Source organism: Bradysia coprophila (genome assembly GCF_014529535.1).
Source record: "Bradysia coprophila strain Holo2 chromosome IV unlocalized genomic scaffold, BU_Bcop_v1 contig_106, whole genome shotgun sequence".
Classification (NCBI taxonomy): Eukaryota; Metazoa; Arthropoda; class Insecta; order Diptera; family Sciaridae; genus Bradysia; species Bradysia coprophila.
This window is the reverse complement of record NW_023503372.1, coordinates 2,462,840-2,480,451: the sequence shown is the minus strand read 5'-3', so window position 1 is coordinate 2,480,451 and position 17,612 is coordinate 2,462,840. Positions and strand designations below refer to the sequence as shown.

General features: G+C 32.7%; 1 protein-coding gene across 1 annotated transcript in view; it reads left to right on the top strand.

The window, feature by feature from the left end:
• Positions 1–1,283: 1,283 nt before the first annotated feature.
• LOC119070879 (signal-induced proliferation-associated 1-like protein 2) overlaps positions 1,284–17,612 on the top strand; it is a 35,192-nt gene continuing 18,863 nt past the window's right edge. The window contains exon 1 of the mRNA XM_037175398.1: positions 1,284–1,960. The gene's annotated coding sequence lies outside the window, so the exon portion shown is untranslated. The remainder of the gene's footprint in view (positions 1,961–17,612) is intronic.

Sequence of the window (17,612 nt, the reverse complement as noted above, 5' to 3'; positions counted from 1 at the left end):
GTTCATCCTTGAGTTATTACACGATAATGCATTTTCATTGTTGTTGGTTAAACAGCTGCTGCTGAACGTTTATGAAATTCAAAGGGAACATTGACAGCACTGTGAAGAATTAACCATTAGTTCCTCTTGAGGTACATATATTCACAAACAGCAATCATATCATCAGAGTCAGTGGCGCGAGTAATGGTGACAATTGCCACTCATATAGTTTTAACGTTTCGTTGCAGAGTAGCGACCCAAACAGATTTAGATAAAGTTCAGAAAATCTACCTTGTCTCATGGGCACGACTAGTTATCATCAATTCTGTTGTTTCTTTTACTTGTTACTTTTGTATATGCAAATGTCTTTTTACTCACATGCTTAATCACATAAAGCACAGTACGTCCGTGCGTGCTTTCAATTTTTATTTTGACTAGTGGAAATACAGTGATACCTTTCGGGTCGGGCTATACCCTCCCCACTTGTCAAAATGAAAACTCGTAAGCACGAGAGTAAATGTACTATTAATCTAAGAAAATCAAGTGGAAGTAGCCCTAAATGATGCTATATCGTGCATATCCAAGGATTTGCTTATTGGCAAAGATATCATTCATCATTTGACTTCTTACTCCTCGAGGGAGCACAGAGAGTCTACAAATTGCCGCCATCGAATTCGGTTTGGAGCGAGCGCCTTGACTTCTGTCCATTCTTTTCCGGCTTTTCTCGCTTCGTCGACGACTGTTCGTTTCCACGTGATTTTGGGTCTGCCCCTTTTACGCGTTCCCTGTGGGTTCATTTTTTTGGCAAAGATATGAAAGATGAAAATTTTTACACACACACACACACACATAGCATAGGCGTTGACACACAAATTTTGACAAACAGATGCTTTTTATTGAACGGGGTTGTTTGAAACGTCAACTTAATAAAAATTATTTTTTTTCTTCAAGTTGACATTTCAAACAACCTATAATGGGTATGTTTAATAAAAAGCACACACAATTTGTGTGCCACCCGCCTTCGTGAGTGTGTCAATGAAATGCATCAGTTTCAATCGCACTATTCTTTTATTTCTGTTTGAAGCAAGTGTAATGTCTACGAGTCTCGAATTTATCTAAAAATTTCATAAAAGGTTCTCGCCGAATAAACAAATCCGGCTGTCCCGTCTGTTCAATCAACTCACCGTATTTATACAAAGCTTTATTTTTGCCTCTACTCTCTTCAAACGAGAGAGCAATAATCTCACGTTGAATTCATTCCGACATATAGAAAACAAAAAACATATTTGGTTTTCGCTCATTTGATGTTAAACTTCTGTTCGGTTTGTGTGTCGTTATTCGTGCTGGATCTCCGCTTATGTATTTTTTTGTGCTTACTAAAATGTTAAGTGATTTTTGACGACCATCGATTTTGGTACCGTTTTAATTACAATCAAAATTTACTGATTTCCGACTGATTAAATGTGACTAAAAAGCGATCGAAAAGTGATTATGGTTTTTTGTTTGAAAAATGTGCGTTGAAAATGGTTGTATAATTTGTACTTAGCTGCAATTATTATAATATCTACACGGATCCGTTTGCATGTGAGTGAATAACTACGTGTTGCGTTTCTCATTAAACCACACACACAATCAAAAGTTAAGTTCGTAACACATGCGTCGAGTTTGTATAGTTTTTTGTTGTTGAAAAAGGAATTGAAAACCGTTCCTTCATGAATTGAAATGAAATATTGAAAGAGCTGTGTGGAATTCAATGAAGAAAAGTTAGCAGGGGTGTATAGGAATAAATAAAAAAAAATTATTCTGTAAAGTTGAAGTGGCCAATACATGTTATAGAATAGTGAACTAAAACTCTACGTGACTTCGAACAAAAAAGTGCATTTTTTATTACATTTCATATTGAACACATTGGATAACTCTGGATTATTTTTGCGTACCAGTAAAACAACGACATTCATCCGATTCTGATGCCATAGATGTGGTAAGTTGAATTTTTCTTCTTTCTTTTCTCATTTCCGTCAATGGTCACTAAGTCAATGACATACCGAAATATACACTTAACGATAAAAATCAGACTCAGATTTTATACCTGGCAATTATACACACTTCAATTGAGGGATATCTTAGAAGTCAAACGTTAGCTTCAAATTGTTTTGCATTTTATTTTTTTTTGTCTCGTTGCCAATGTTAGACATTTATTTTAGTTAAAACTGTTCTAATGATCTTCAACTACTTAGATGATTAGCTTGAGGCAACAATGTGTCTTCATCAATATTGAGTAATTTTTCGTGGGTAAATTGCTAGCCGACTAATGTAATGTCATGTACGTTTAACTATAGGCAAATGTTTCTGAATAGGACATTCCTGTTAGTTATTTCCCCATAAATTACGTAATAATCGTCGTAGAGCTTAAATTTATTACTAACTATAGTGACTTCGAGACAGACATACGCCAGTAATTTCTATGAAATGGAATTTTTATCTCTGAACGTGCAGACCGTTTTTCACGACGTCTTCTTATCTATTTATAACAAACTATCTTCTTTTAACCACTCACTTTAATTAGAATTGTGCACTACCGCAAACCTACAACACTGTTCTGGTCTCATAATGTATATTATTAGCAAGTACACATTGAGGGAAAAAGTTGTGAAAATTTTAATGGAAAATTGCGAATTTTATTTTTAAGTTTTTAGAATGAAAAAGTTTGAAAATTGGTTGGTTGTTAGTAAGAGAGAGAGAGAGCCCATCCCTAGTTTTATCTTTTGTTAATTCTACTCACTTCACCACCTTCCCGAAATAAATTTATTTAAATGTAAAAACACCAAAATGCGCCTTAAGGTTGCTAAACGAAACGATTTCCATTTGCATGCATAGAACCTAATTTATCGATTGGTGTCGATATTTGCAATTCATCTCTGTAAACAAAACTACGATAAAAATTTATGCTCACACTCGTTCTGAATATGGTTTAGGAATTCAATATTTGATCGAATCGAATATGGCATACATGGTCTTTCTAGCTCATAAGTATACTACATGTGTGTACAAATATAGACACTGTTTGGACCTTAATATATTCAGTTTGAAGTTTTTTTTTGTATGTTTCGATTCTCAAGAATGCTCTTAACTTACTGAATTACAATCCACCTCTACACTACACATGAATATGAATGCTCTACCAAAAATTTCCAGCAACATTGACGATGATTTAATAATGAAATTCTATGTATGAACTTGCGACACCTGATTCAAATTCTTAATATAACCGAAACATCAACAACCAGTGGAATAACAAATAAAAGTTATGGAAATTTGAGTCTGAGTCTTGTTTTTGAATAGATCTCACATGACTCACAGTATTTTGCGCACGGTCATTTCTAATTTTAAAATTTCAATTTAATTGAATGCAAAAACGCATTCAGCGAAGCATCCAAGCCAAGCATTCACCTCATTACATTTAATTTTCCATTTATATTACATTTGATGTACCTGAAATGACTAATCATTTTTCACTGTTATTGTTTTGATTCTCATGAAGAGCAACTTTTGTAATACAAACACCAGGATCTTTGCATGGTAAAATGCAATTTTATTCATTCGTTTTTGAATTGCAGTTGATTATAAAAAGTGTTAAATATTTAAATACGAAAACATTTACATCCAGCGAATTGTGAACATTGCTGATCAATTTTGTTTTTCTCGATAAATTCTCTACACAACCAGTCTACTGAATAATGCAAATGTTTCATATCGTTGCTAATAATTAACTCATCTTTGAAACACTTGTTTTTTCTCGGAATTTCGTATTAGGCAAAATTAGAGCTGTAAATTTAAAATCATAGTCAAGCCTCCCACGCCGGAAAGAAACTCATCAGTTTAGGAATTAAGTGGAATTAAGTGAAGAAAAAATAAGGAGAATTGCGGTTTTGCCAGCTAAGTTGTATGAAGGAAGCAATATCTCAACAAGTTTTAGTTTTAGATCGACAACCTGTTGATCACAACTATTTTACCACTTCAAGTATTTCTCGCAAAAACATGGTAGTCTGGGGAGACCCAGTTTCGGACTTTTCAATGAACAGTGAGAGTTCAGCTTCTCGTTCTAAATTGATGTTTAGTATGTTAGTAGGAGTCTTACTGTAGTACCGGAATGGCCAGCACTGTCCTAGCACTTAAAAACAGACGTTTCTTGAAATTGAAAGGGGAATTTATAGTTCCCCTACGTCAGTTTCCTATTTTTCGCCTATATGCAATTAAATAGTGTATTGACATATGAGGGGAAATCTCGACAAGCCTCTATGTTTTCCCACATTTGTCTACTATTATCGCGAATCACGAAATGGCATTGCAGCGTGATCGCAGGCTCCAGTTAATAAACTCCTTTTTGTGTTTCGGACAAAGAACCAACAATAAATTTTGAAAATTCAGTAGCCAACCAGCGAACTGCAGTTTTAAGTATTATTTAGGTATAAAATTAGAAAACAGAAACTGGTTGGAAATATTTTGGAGAAGAATTCAATTTATAGGTCGGAAAACACTAGTTTTGTTTGTGACTCAATTTCCACAGAAGATGTCTTATCTGCCTAATACATCTACCCTTTGATATACTGGTCAAATGCTCAACTTCTATTAACGTTACACAATTTACGTCCTCCACAATACACAATTCATGCAATTTATCTTAGGCCGAAAACACACGAGCAATTTTGTGTTGATGGGATCGACAATAATGCCATGTTTTCCATTGTAATCCGATATTCCTCACAACCTAAACAATGGACAACTCAGCATAATTGTCGATCCATCAACGCAAAATTGCTCATGTGTTTTCGGCCTCCCCAAAAAAATGTCCCATTGAAAGAGGAAGTCCAAATTTCTGCTTGCGGGTGTCACTCAAGGAAGTATACTATGCGCTATTGTGATTGTAAATTATTACATATATCATTTTCCCAATAACGATAATGATGTCACAAACATATCATTAAAAATCGTTAAAAACCATGTTAAACCAACAATCGTATGGATTTTTGCCATTTAATGCATTATATTGTAATGGAATTCCATGGGAGGTTACATAATAAGTGTTCCCAAACACACAGTGTATACTAGTATTTCGTGACAATATTAATATACACCGTCCAAAAATATGCGTTAAAAATACATATTTTATGATTTAATTACAGTGTGGGCTGGCAAAAAAAAATATTTTATTCGTATAAGGTGTTTGTGGTGTCATACTATATGGTATACTTGACGTCACGGTTATGGCTGCTAATGCACATATATATGGATGGATATTCGTTAGTTCGCATTTTGTAGTATACATAGCACGGAGAGCAATCGATTTTTATTACTTTTTATTCATTTTAGTAGTGATGCTATCTGTACACGCTTCGTTGTCTGCTGAAATGTATATGTGTGAAACTGTTATCAGCACTTTGAAATGAAAAAAAAACTTTTGCTGTGATTTCCTTATCAATGAAAGTTGGTAGACCCTTTATCCATATGTTACCATTGTTAAAATAAATATTTTTTCCACGAAACCATATTCATTGATATTCATACACAACACCATGTGGATGTGGAAGTTTATCAATAAAATTTGTAATCAAATCGATCAACTCCTCCGCAATACCTCGCTGCTGAATATATTTTTTTCCCATTCAACAAATATTTATTCTGATTTACAAAAGCTTCCGACACGCTAATAACATTAATTTTCGAAGTGATTTTGAGCAGAAATTTTGATTGAGTGAGGACTGTTTTAATTAGCGCTTTATATGAAATCCAAAAAAGGAATGGTGAAAATTACGGATGATGGACGGGACTTGTGTGTTCGGTTTCATGACCTTACATAAGTTTTAATTTGTCCACAAGCGTTACTAATGGTCACCACAGCTTTTTAATTGACAATATTCTGTCCAAATACAAATATTTTACGATGTTAATAAATCAATTCATTCAGCTGGGAGAGCGGTTTTTATTGCGTTATATTTTTGCATAAATCATGCAAGAGGTGTGTATGTAACATACCAGTGTACCGGTAATTTGGAACACGTCTGAATCATGTATTTATTGTACTAAGTGAATGTATAACAAAAATGGTATTGTCTTAAGGTATTTCACGTTATATCTTCGCTTTTTAATGACTTTTTCTACGAAAATATTTGTGTGTTACTTCCGTTGTATCGTTACTAATTAGCAGCAAATATTTGTGTTCCATTCGTCAATGATCGCGAGCACTCTTTTCCATCACATCTCCATTACAAACATTTTTCGTAACAAAAAATAATTTCACACATTTCTGAATGACTCACAAGTGCTTGGCTTCACTCAGTCTGAAATTGCATTATAAGCAATAAACATTCGCCATCAGAATCAAAAGGAATAGTTTCATGTCAACTACATATAAATGCGCTTACAGATAAATGATTGTTGTAGACAACAATATAATTCCCGGATTTATAATCAACACTCGTCGTCTCGTTGAAATCGTATATGAACAACAACCACTACAACATGTCTTCACCACCATCGCCCCGAAACTAATAAAATGGCATTGCCATAAAATGACAATAAACGGTCCCCAGACATTATTCAAATTCTGGTATCTGTGTGAAGGAAGGAAATTGGAAAAGTTTAATATTTGTAGTGTATAGTGTCGAACGTATATGTACTGGTACTTGTATGGCGAAATGAGTTCTCTGGAATCGACGTCGAGAAATCTCTGGTAAACGGAGGAAAATAAATGGAATTCTAAATCACATTTTGTGGAATACTCAAGCGTACAAACATATATTTCTCATTTGATTTAATTTAAATGCAGTGCAGATATTTTCGGCTTTGATGGCTATACAAAGAGAAAATTCAAGTAGGAGGCAGTATCAATTTAAAATTGAGATTGGCCGGAAGATTTCGGTCTTTCATCTTTCACCAAAATTACCATTTTCGATATTTTTTTCGGTATTTCTACAACATACAATCTCCTAGGAACGATACATGTTAATGAAAGTATTTCATCGGAATCTATAAAACTGACCATTTCGTTGATTTGATTTCTTAAAACAGAAACTAAACGAAACAGGTAGTCGAGTTCGAGTATTCACCCGAAAACCTGAATTTTTTGATGAATGAATAACATTTTCTATATATTATTACATACGCGGCGTGCATGTATTCATATTAAATTTGTGTATTCGATTTATATATATAGGATAATACACAGGTAGATATGCAGTTCTTTAATGAAAAACGGCGCCCACTGTCCTCAAGAACACGTAAAACAAGAAAGCAAATAATACGGCATTGCGAATAGGGTCACGTAAATTACAATTTAACTTCTGCAAACACGGAAATTGTGGCAGTAGAAATTGCTCTTGTTTATAACAAAAATTTCACACTTTTTTTCGCCATCGTAAAACCGTACTACGGTTGATTTGATGGTTTTGTAACCTGACGAATAAAATTAATTCAATTATGCCACTATGTGTGTATACGCCCCAGCATATATTCATATACTGTGTATAAAATGGTATGATAACGCATTCATAAAGATTATGTGGAAATTGTAAGTTCTTCTTCCCACGCACAATATTTGCTGTCTACTTTGTGTGTTTATTTAGCTATGAGAAGTTAATTGTTCTCCATGGGTTTTTTTTTCTCTTCAAACTAGTGGTTGAGTGATTAACAGTTACGACTTTCAAGCGTAATGCATGCATTAAGCTACTTTTAAACGAACAGTGCAGCTAGAGTTCGTTATGGACAAGAAGCACCATTGTCAATATATAGCGTTTTGAAATCTGTCTCTCTCTTTAGTAATACAGTAAGTTTCAGTAACACGAAAAAGACCTTGGTGCTTTGATAACGAGGTTAATTACGGAAAAGCCTACATGTAACACATTTTACTAGAACAATTTGTTAAAAACATTTGTTTTGTTGATTTATATTCAACATTTGTGTACGTATATCGATTTGTCTGCGTTTGGCGCTATTTCAGTTGTTTCATTTATGTTGAACCCATTATGAAAAATAATATTTCTCTTGTCTGAAAGTCAGGGTATTATGACCGAAAATCATACTGGTAAAAACCACGATAAGTCGATTAATTTTTGACCGATTTTCAAAATCTTTGCTTTAATTGGCGACGAATGAAATTCTTGAGGTCAAGTTCGTAGATGGATAATATGGGAGTAGTGAGATAGGAGTAATTCTTCACAGAATTGGGTTCCTTGTTACCACGACAGCTTGAGTAACTCTTCATCGATTTTCAAATTTGTAGAGTACATGGAGTAGTGAGATGGGAATATTTTGTGAATATTTTTTTCCTTGTTAACCTCCTTAACCTCGTTGCCTAACATTGTTTCCGGAACGAGCTGAGGCAAATTCTGGAATCAAATTAGCTAAAAAAACGTTGCAGCATAATTTAGGAACAATATTTTGTCTACCGCATGTCTACTCGCTACAAAGTTCATCTATTTATCAGCCGACTTAAAAAAAAGTCCGATGAAGTCGAACGATCTGAAAGTATTTCCAGAAAAAAGTTTTTTTTTATCGACGAAAACTTGCACGATAACTTCAGTAAGTATTGATGAGCAGGGAAATTTGCATCCAGAGCGGAGCGAGTGCCGTAATTCACACGAACTTTTTTAACAATTAGTGAAAATTGCCTATCGTTTCAGTGCTTTTTAGTGGACGAAAAAACCTTTGAATCGTACATGTGATCTTTTATAACTTTATTTTCCTCACGTTTAAGCCCTTAGTAAGGAAGTCGGAATATGGAGTGGAATGAATGTAAAGATATTCGCTACTATTATGCATGTGGCGTGGGATGAATGGAGCAAATGGGAGGAACAAAAAACTATTGAACAAATGTTCAGTCAATGAACCTGACCCGCCCAAGCAGTCGGGCCTATAATTAAACTCACGACAAAATAAGCTTGAATAAATGACGTGTATACATCACATCACGTTAATTCATAGTTTAAGTATACGAGATGGTTGTCTTCTTAGACCCATTATAATAATCTGAAACATTGTACGTGGAGTGATACCAAGCACCCTTCCACATTAAATGTAATTAAATGTTTTTAACTCATATTAAAAGTCAAGCTGTTGCAAGCTGTAATTATTGATCGCATGTTCAGACAATCGACACAATCTCATGCGAATCTACATTTTCGTTTTCCTTTTTTTATTTATTTTCCTGAACAGCGCATCAAATCAAAATGTTGTTTAGCTTTTCATTTTTCCATTGTTGCAATGTGATTTAACTAATTACCGAGTCGACAAAATTTTCTCATTGTTTTATTTTCAGATAGAAAAACAAAACAAAATTCTTTCCGACATTTTTGTACTCTGCCCATAAATATTTATGCTTCTTCAGTTATATAACTTAAACAATTCTAAATAAAAACATTTTTCTGTTTATTTATCAAATATATAACACAACCACATACGCTCTGTGTCGTCATATCCACACACTTCTACTTTTTAGTGTTGTGTCTAAGCCATTTACAATACTGAACTATAATGAAAGACAGTCTTTGAACTCTTTTCGTGGAAATATTATAAAATGTGTGCTCTGCAAATAAATATTCGAATCAAAAAAGTATGGTTTTGAATGGCTTGTGATGGGTTGAATCACAGCGGATATAACCCGCATGAAATGAGTTGATATTATAAATGTGTCGTTCGGAGAGAAGTGGAATACGTTTCGAATTTAAAGAGTTTCGTTAACCGAAAAAACAAACTTCTCCATTCCACTGTACATTCAATATTGGTGGATAAAACTGAAAACGTTTTTAAATTGATAGTCCTCTGAAACATACCGAGTCAACGTAAAGTTTTTAGCAAAACTGTTGTAGAACGCTCAAACAGAGAACAATCAGCAGCAACAACAAAAAAAGAATACCGAGGCTGAATTCAACACGAACTTAATTTTTAATTCTTTTTTCTTCCATTTGCTTCCATTCCAACAACTCTGTCCAACATCTTTAAGAACGCACACACATACACTAACACTTTGCAGCAGCAAAAAAAACATTCTTTTTCCACACACAACCATCGCGCATATAAAGCTCTTTAATATTTTGCACGAGAGGCACAATCAGACAAAAAGATGACGGAATTTCTTATGCAAATCTTAATTATGTTAGCTGGTGGATAGTATAGACTGACTCATTGCGAAGGTATTTCTGTTGATTTGTAAATTTGAATTTTTAAATTCGCTAATTCTTGAATCGAATTACCGCGGTGACAAATAGGGATTTAACGCCAAAATTGGAATAAAATGATAAATGGAAATATGATGAAATTTCTTGAGAAAAAATGATTTAATCTTCGTAAAAGTGAAGATTGACGACTGAGGACACAGCCGCATTAGTTGGTATCGTGTTACAAGCATTAGTGTGAACATTATATAACATTTTACATGAACACCATGTACGAAAATATGCTACGTACGTACACTCTCTGTCTGCTGAATATGTTTGAAAATATATAAAATAAATTCTGAAACCCATCTGGCTGCCAGCAACCACAAATCCACACGCAAAGAACGAAAACACACATATTTCGAAGCACTTTTTTTCGTTGTTGTTTTAGTGTAAAGTATGTACGAAATGACATGGCGAAAACAGTTGAACCACAACAAGGGAAATGCAATTTCATGGGAATTAAATTGTTTCAGTTACAAACAAATTTATTTCAGAGAAAAAAGCAAGTAGTTTTTCCATATATCGGTGTATATATCCTAAAGTGCTTAGGTTAATTATCATTATTCAAATGGATAAATATTATTAATTATATCCGAGCAAACATGAGAACTCTTTCTTGTATTTTATTCAGTTGGAATCGTCTTATTGTTTCATTTTTTTTTTATCAAATTGAATAGACGGGGCACATAAATGTTTATTAATTTCAATGTGTATTGTTGTTCTTTGCAACAAAAAAACATTTTTGTTTTTTTTTTCCTTCTTCTCTCTGTGTGTATATTGTATCCGCTTTTGTAGCATTTTTTCGAAGATGCTACTTATACATTACAGAAAAAAAAATGGTTGCGATGTTGCAAATTTAAATATAACTCTCATTGATTGAGTTATTTTCTTGCGTTTTTTTCTTCTTTCGTACATTGCTTTTCAGTCAATTATTTCCACCGAATTAGCAATTACACGCAAAATTATTGTTTGCATAACTTTCTTATGCAAAATACGAGTTTTGCAGATCTATTAACAAAAAATTGCTATTTGAATCATCATCTTGTTAAATCTTCATTTTAATGTTCTTAATTATCCATGCAATGGATGATTTCCTAAAAAAAAAACAATTATAATCTTACGACCTTCTCGGTTTATATTTATGTGGAGACTGGGAGATTTAACAGAATCGTAACGGCACTCTCTGGCTTGTCGAAATATTCTACGAACAGTCGGAGAAAAATAAGAAGTCACAGTTAAAGTCCAATTATATTTACCCATTTTACAAGCATTGCTGATGGTAACACATTTATGTATTATAACGTGGACGTGGACATCGCTTGTAGAACGAATACCAATTGGATTTTAAACTCTGAAAATGTCTTTACTTTCTAACACTGTATGTCTCATAAAAGTTTTAAAGCAAGCTCATAGAATCGAAGAAATGTCTACAGTATATAATGTTACATCTTTCACTCATCTGTAAATAACAGCGACGATAAGAGTAAGCGACAACCTCTGGCTAATGTCGACCTTTATATAGCAGATTGTATGGTAAAACTGATGAAGGAATAGATTTTGCGTCGATCTGTTGAAGATAAATACTTAAACAGAAGAAGTAATAGACTCGTTGTTTGTCTGTGGATGTGATTACTGTCAATGAAATGTCGGAAAGATCTTTCACATAATAAAGAAATATGTGGGATTGGGATAGATAATCCGCACCAAACAGTAAAATTTTACAATTATTTTACGATTTTACCTGCTGTTATTTTGACACATGTCGTCGTATGAACATTTAAGTTATATCCAGACGAACAGGCGACGTCTAAAAAAATTTCAAATTAAATTTAGAGATGCTCAACAAGTATTTGTAACTATAATATGCATGCGATAACCCGTGTCGATACGTTAAAAGTAAGACGTTGTTTAGAGTTTATTAATTTTAAACGGCATGGGTTCTTCACTCACCTGTAAAGTAAATTTAGAAACTTTTTCATAGTTGAGAAAATTTCCAAAATGTCATCGACCGTCGCTTGAATTTAGTAAATTAATTTTTGTTTTGTTTTAAAAATTGAATTTCTATTCCATGGAAAGACTCACTGCACAGATATGCATCAGAAGGCCAAAACAATATTTTTTTTTTATTAGTTGAAACGATCAGTTGGTAGTGAAAGTTGTACGTTCTAGTCGAAACATAGGTTTTGTTTATTAATCAATTTTCCGGATACTATCGGAACGGATTGAAAATCCATATTTAAGTTATTTATCGAAAAAAAGACACTTGAGTTCGTGACAAGACAAAAATGCAGTTCCGCCTCTGTTTACGCTCTTATTAAATCTACATAGCAATTGATACAGTGAATCAAACTTTGTGTATAGAAGAGCATTATTAATGCGATGATATTACATACTTCCAGACATCTTCTATCCTATCTGTGATATAAATACATATCTTCTTAATGACATCATCTTAAAATATGTGTATGCATGATACCAGATATTTTGCTGTCATTAGAATTTCAGTTATGAATTACGGTTTTTTAATATCATTAAATTAATACTTGGCAATCTGAACAAAAGGAAAAAGAATATTTTCTACATGACATGGTCGTATACACACAACACACATAGCATTCAATTTTATAGTCTATGGTTTCAGTAACAGTAAATTAATGGAGTATCATTTAAGCAACGACAAAAAAAAATGTTTCAATCAAAACGAACATTTGAAAGAAGAGATTCTGTTTAACATTTTCGCATATGAAACACCGATGAAAAGAAGCAACTTTTCTGGTTGAAAAAGGTATTATTATCTGAAAGGTTACTACTTGATGTCGCTTGATTCACTTCACATCACACGAATGTATGCATACCGTACCGTAACTCTGTTTTGTGTATACAAAATATATTCTCCTTTCATTTTATTTTCTCCAATTTCATCATGAGTAACGTATAACGAATTAGAATGCAACCGACTCACTCAACAACTACTTATTTATGTATTAAAAACCCAAAGTGATAATAATCTCTTTGATTTTCCTACTGATTTTTTTCTTCTTCTAATTTTCTCTTTTTATATATGCGCTTTGGTCTACGGTAATGACTTTAAGGGAGAAAACAGTCTCTGTTTGCTGTCATCAGCAACTTGAAAAATTATAAACTACAAAAGACCATAATTTATCTTGTCGAAACAATTTTTTTCCCACTTAATGTCAGGCTTTTACCGAAGATTTTCATCGTGAAGACAACAATTAGAATGGTAGTTAGAAAATAGTAAACAGATTAACTACCTCAGATAATTAGTCTGTGTAAGAGTCTGTGTATGTAATTTATAAAATGTAAATACAGTTTATCGAAACGAAAGGGAAAAGGAAACCGATTTTTTTTCTTGTTGAATAAAATTTTAGTTTTTATAATTTTACTCATAACCGAGCTCATAACCTAAAGTATCGAATAACCTTTAAAAAATTTGAAATGAAAAGAGTCAGCAGCGTCTTTTGTGTGATCCATCGAATAATGTATACCAAAACATAATCTAAGCGAACTTCGGATGTGGATGTTTTTAATCAGACCCTTCTATTACCCACAAAGGTATTATTTTCATATCCGTTAATATTTGTGAAATAAAATCTGTTGCTTCCATTTTATCCGATAATTAATAAATGAAGAATGTCCTTTAGTGGGGTCTGTTGAGTGAAATTTCCACGTCTACAAGCGGCAGTGTGTCTGTTGAGAATTCTACTTCTACAAGCGGCTAACAAATAATATTTTTGAAATTGATTATAGCGGATTTTACAGCATGACAACATCGGTCTTTTGATTCTTAAAATCTGTGCAAAAACCTCCACTTCTCAACAACATTTCCCTGTGAAATTTTAACCAAGTGGAACATCAACCATAAAAACACTATTAGTGTAAATGGTTGATAGTTAGCCATAAATGCTCTGTTTCCGTTTGATTAAATAATAATTTGATTATTTGAAGAAATGCATAGAGATAATTGAAACTACCAACAGCCAACGTCGTATGGAATACCAAAAGTAAATTGCTTTGGTAATTAACAACGTTTTGAGGGTAATCGGATTGGATTTTCGGGTAAATACGAGGGGACTATAGTAAAATCGAGTAATATTAGTAAATTTCGTTGACAGAGGAAAACGATTTTCTATGAGTTTTAGAGGATTTACCAAGGAAATTTTCCTCCGATTTAAAAATATTTTTTTTTTGATTTTTCGAAAAAAAAAATCGAGGATCTTCTTCGTTTTTGAGAATTTTCTCTTGTTTGGAGAAATTTTTTCTTGGAATGTCAGTAGATTGCCCCCGTCTAGTTTTAAGGATTGACTTTAACTTTTCAAGTTTTTAAAAATAAATTTTAAGATTTTATGCGTCCTTTTACTGCATGTAACGAAAAGTCATGACTGTGCCAGATTCGCTCCTTAGGGGCCATTCATAAATGACGTTCACTACTTTTGGTCGATTTTAGACTCCCCCTACCCCATCGTCACTCAAAAATGGTCAAACTTGACCCAATTTTGTTAGGGCCGTCACGTTTTCTTGAGTCCCCCCCTCCACCAGAACGCGGACGTCATTTATGAATGGTCCCTTAGAGGTGAATCTCGCACACCAAAAATTTGTATGGTTTGCCAAATTACCCGACGCCGCCTAGTCATCGGTTGGCGTAACCTCCACAAATAAAACCTTAATATTTTTAATACCTTTATCTGACTCCCGGTAAAATAGATGGAAATTAGTCCATTACAGAATTCTCCATACTCAATGAGTTACGGATAAACATTGAAATTGAATTCGTTGAAAACACTTAGATTTAGGTGATTCAGTCTACTTGATAAACTGAATATAAATTATCCGTAATGTAACGAGTGTTTAATTCCACATTATGATCAATGTGCCAATCGTTGAACTCTGTAAATTACATTTAAATTTACATCACTTCTTCGAAATACAATGAGTTTGAAAACAATGAAAAAAAAATCGTCGAACTTTTATTGACAATATAAATTGGACACAAGAGTAACAATTTATTCGTTATTCATGATATGGAAATTTAATCCATAGAACACAATAGATACATGCTGTAAGCATTAGTGTAACACATCTATAAATGTGTGTGCAAGATTGTGTTAACAAACCCGGCATTATTATTATTTATGTACAAAATATAACTGAAAATCAAAAATCATAATAAAAACAGAATTTATTCATAAAATAAAACGCAATCGAAGAAGAAAAAAACATATAAATACAAAAGCCTTCCAAAAAATTACCATTTTTAACCTCAAATCTACACATAACCCAATAAAAAAAAGAGAAAATTCACACAAAGCAATGGCCACGTTACGTTTCAGCAGTTTTACACGGAAATATAAATCCATTAGTTAAACGTAGGTTACTTATATACACTCAATTCATATATTGAAATAAATAATGGAAAAGAAAAACCATGCAACAACAGCTAAAAATTTGAATAAAAACTAATAAATTTATGGATGAAACAGTTTTTGTTTTGTTTAAATGAGATATATTTATATAGAATACCCAGACCCACCAGCCGAGCTCGAGTGTAATTAATTTTTTTTTACACAAATATTTTCCATCCATTCTATAAGTTTGTTTGCATGCATAACAACACTAAAAAACATATTTTTATTAATTAAAAAGTCGAGGCTTCAATTTTCTCTCTTTTATAATCACTTGATTACGCACAGTGTATTTAGAGCATATTGTTAAATGCGTTTTAAAGCTCGACTTAACATTAGAGCAATTTCGTATTTTTTTTTAGTTTTAATTTTATTTTTATAAAATTAATTATAGTGAAAGTGTGTGTAGATCTCTTTAAAATTAATTGTTCGTCAAGTTTTACTACATACAATCATTTAAGCAAGACATTTTGTATATTTTATCGCTTGAATAAATTGTATGCAATTAAGTAAATTGCTGAAATGAAGTCTCTTAAATTGAGTTTTTTCCCCTCCCCGAATGGCGACAATAGCCTTTTTTTTATTTTAGCTCAATTGCTCGCACAATTAGTCTTGTGACTATTTTTTGTTAAAGAAAAATTGTAATTACATTACAGCTGGTGCCAACAGACGAACTGGCGCATCGTTAGACTGTTGTTAAATCAATTATAAAGTTATTTTATTAAACAATTAGGCGACACGTGAGAATATGAACGGTTTTCAAATAAATTTATATTTTGCTTCCACAAAGGAACTCACATTTTCGACATAATAGTGATACGACTTATCAAAATAAACAAAAATCGATTTTTATAATCGATTTAGCTTACAGTGCAGCGATACTGCATCAGAAAACAAACAAGTTTTATACGAACACAGTTCTCACTTTTCTTTGTCGTTGCATAACATATATATTCGTTCGGAAAGAGTCTAACCTCGATCGAGCACGCGGAAAGAATTTAATTTTTGTTTATTTTTCATTTGTCATCAAAATGTTTTGATTGATTGAATCCTAACAAAATGTGTTTAAAACAATGTTCTCATCGAATTACATCACGTAATTGATCAGTAAACGAAATTAAAGTTTTGATTTCAGTAATTTTTCATGCTGATAACGCTTCATGTAAATGTGATGAGCATTTACAAATTTGCCAGAGTCGATAACAATTTGAACGTTTCAATATTTGAACAGTCATTCACTTCAATCATGTCGATAGATATTGATTTAGTCATAAATTACTCTCGTTAGCTTTAATCGAATTTCGTAAGCTGAGAGGAAATTTTTAAGTTATTTGTCACATAGATTGTCAAAAACGTCTTGACATAACTTAGATATCGTCATATTATATATAACAGGTTAATCTGTTACTGTTCAAGTATAACGTGGTAGTAAAACTGTTACTTCTTTTGTTGAAGGTATCGTTTGGTTTTTGTAACAAACAAAATCTATTACTTCATTCATTCGAACATATACTTCGATGTATATTGTCATTGCTGTCGATAACACTTAAATTATAGTTTGGTTTAGAATGGTAGACCAGACGTCGATAGCAAATAAAGTACAGCTTTGCTTAGAATGGTACACTTCAGTTCATTTATCGTGCTAAATGCAAAAAAAAAGAATGCCAAAAATACAGCTATCAAAAATTAGTTAATATCACATTTTTGTTTTATGTAGGATCTGATATTTCTAGTCCCACAGACTCTGACAGCTGTTATATTGAATGAAATATTTGAATTTTTTCCCAGTCGAAATTTTTGTCGCACACATGTAACGACCAGTTTACTGGGATACAAACCAAAAAACCATTCAATATCAAGACTGTCAAATCTGTGAATCTAGAAATTATGTAGAATCTGTTGAAAACGAAAATGTGATATAAAGTAAATTTTTTTAAGTGTAACAGTTATTCAGCATTTCTTACTACTTCCTTTGGGCAAATTTAGGCTTACAGTCAAT